At 49.4% G+C, this 2,658-nt stretch overlaps 1 non-coding gene across 1 annotated transcript; it reads right to left on the bottom strand.

The window, feature by feature from the left end:
• Positions 1-2,289: 2,289 nt before the first annotated feature.
• On the bottom strand, positions 2,290-2,361 carry trnak-uuu (transfer RNA lysine (anticodon UUU)). The gene has a single exon. It is a non-coding gene; the product is annotated as a tRNA-Lys (tRNA).
• Positions 2,362-2,658: the final 297 nt, after the last annotated feature.

Below are 2,658 nucleotides of genomic sequence, written 5' to 3'. Positions count from 1 at the left end.
TTGGCAATGTTCAGTCAATGGCTCAATGAGCAGCAGTTTCCAATGAAATCAAAGCTCATATGATGGTTGAACACCTACAGCGTGTAAACAGGTCCTTCAGCCCAACACATCTGCACTAATTCTCCGAAGAGTAACCCACTCAGATCCATTTTCCTACCCTCCATAAATTGCACACAGAGCCCCAAGGGTGGAAGTATTCCTGGGTTCCTGGTGCCATGAGGCAGCAGTGCTAACCCTGAGCCACCATGAAGTTGTGGTTGTGGGGGGTGGGGGAGGCAATTGCCGTCTAGCAGAAAACACAAACAGCCCACCTACTCTCCCACTGCACTCACTGTCAGAACTGGCACGAGGTTCAGTCCTGGGGGGTGACTAAAGGCATCGTCACCGGTGGGATCTGATTGCTGGGAGCGCTGGTGCCCCCGGTGGTGCTTCCGCAAGTTGCAGGAAAACATGAACCTCTTCCCACACTCGGGCCAGCAGAAGGGCCTCTCCCTGGTGTGGGCACACTGGTGCTTCAACAGTGTGGAGGAGCGGGTAAAACCCTTCCCACATTCGGGCAGGAGAATGGCTTCTCCCCGGTGTGGATGGACTGGTGCATCAGCAGGGCTGAGGAATTGATGAAAGACTTCCTGCACTTAGGGCAACTGAACGACCTCTCCCCCATGTGGACTCACCAATGGGCCAGCAGCTCGGAAGAAAGAGCAAAGCCCTTCCTGCACTCGGGGCAGAAGAACGGCTTCTCCTCAATATGGACCCACTGGTGTCTCAGCAGGTGGGAAGAACTGCTGAGGGCCATCTCGCACTTGGGGCTGGAGAACAGCCTTCCCTGGTGTGGGCCAACTGGTGCATCAGCAGGGCAGAGGAATCACTGAAGGCCTTCCCACACTCAGGGCAGCAGAAGGGCCTCTTCATCTCTGTGGACCCATTGGTGCGTCAGAACCCTTCCAAATTTCACAATATCCTTCTGATAGGAGGGAGACCGGAATTGTACACAATATTCCAAAAGTGGTCGAAAGAATGTCCTGTACAACCACAACATAACCTCCCAACTCCAATACTCAGTCGGAGGATTGCGAAAGCTTTCAAAACCCACAAAAAACAAACAGGAAAGAATGGACAGTCAAACCGAATTTTTGAGAGTCACCTTGAAAGCATCAATGGGAAATCGGCGGAGGGGGTTTATTGGGGACCCGTTCTCCTTCAATACAGTATGTACGTATTTCTCTTGTGCTCTTCGTAGTTTCTCTGTGCTGCAGTGTGTAGTGGCTCGTTGAAACAATCTCCTGATGCAGCTTCGTTTGTGGGTGTTGGGATGATTGCTTCTGCAGTTAAGTATTTGGTTTGAGTGTGTTGTTTTTCTGTAGATGCCAGTCTGAAGTTCCCCATTGACTGTTCGCTCTACTATGACATCAAGGAATGCCACGTTGTTGTTTTTCTCCTCCCCTTCAAACCAGGAGCCCCCCTTAGACCATAGTCTCACTACTTGGAACACCAGTATACAGACTATTCAAAGGCCTCCAGTGAAGGCTAAAACACCGAGTCGAAGATTCACTCCACTCCATTTACTCCATGCAAGAATTCCTGAACACCAAACACACTGAGATAGAAGAGGATGTAATAATGTTGTCCTTTGACATAACAGCCCTGATCACATCCATTAACATCAACGTGGCCAAAGAAAACTGAAGACACTACTCGAACAACCAAAGACAGAAACACAGCACCAACTTCATCAGCAAACATAGCACTGTCAAGCTCGTGGAACTGTGCCTTACCACCAACTTCATATTCAGTAACAAGCCTTACAAACAAATCAACGAAATACGCACGAAACCTCCAGCATCAGGATTCCTAGCAGAAGCAATAATGCAGAGACTCGAACAAACAGCCCTTCCAACGATCCAACCCAAACTTTGAGTCCGCTACAGAGATGACACTTTTGTCATCAAAAAATGAAACAAATTAGAGGAAACCTATAACACCATCAACAATATCCTTACTGGCATAAAAATCACAAAAGAGGAGAACGACAAAGTGCCATTTCTCGATGTCACAGTAGAGCGAACAGTCAATGGTAAATTCAAAACAGCGTCTACAGGAAAACAATGCACGCGAACCAAGAACTTAACTACAGAAGCAATCACCACGACACATACAAACAAAACTGAATCAGGACACGATTGCAACGAGCCACGAATCACTGCAGCACCCAGGAACTACGAAGATCAATAAGCAACTGGACAGAGCATTTCAGAAGAACGGGGAGCCTGTAAACACCCTGAAAACGGTTTCCCTGACCGGGAATCGAACTCGGGCCGCGGCGGTAAAAGCGCCGAATCCTAACCACTAGACCACCAGGGAAATGAAAGCACATCCTGATAGGTCTACTGAAAATTTCTTCCCTGACCCGAATTCGCATCCGGGCCGTGGTCAATCGAAGGTCAACCAGTGTATCCAACAATGTCATTTCGTGTATCCATTGCTCCTGATGCGGTCTCCTCTACATTGGGGAGACTGGAGACTCCTCGCAGAGTCAGGTCACAGCGCTTGAGGGAACATCTACAGGACACCCGCACCAATCAACCCCATCGCCCTCTGGCCCAATATTTCAAACCCCCTCCCACTCTGCCGAGGACATGCAGGTCCTGGGCCTCCTCC

This window comes from Chiloscyllium punctatum, chromosome 36 (assembly GCF_047496795.1).
Source record: "Chiloscyllium punctatum isolate Juve2018m chromosome 36, sChiPun1.3, whole genome shotgun sequence".
Lineage (NCBI taxonomy): Eukaryota > Metazoa > Chordata > Chondrichthyes > Orectolobiformes > Hemiscylliidae > Chiloscyllium > Chiloscyllium punctatum.
This window is presented reverse-complemented; position numbering and strand designations above follow the sequence as displayed.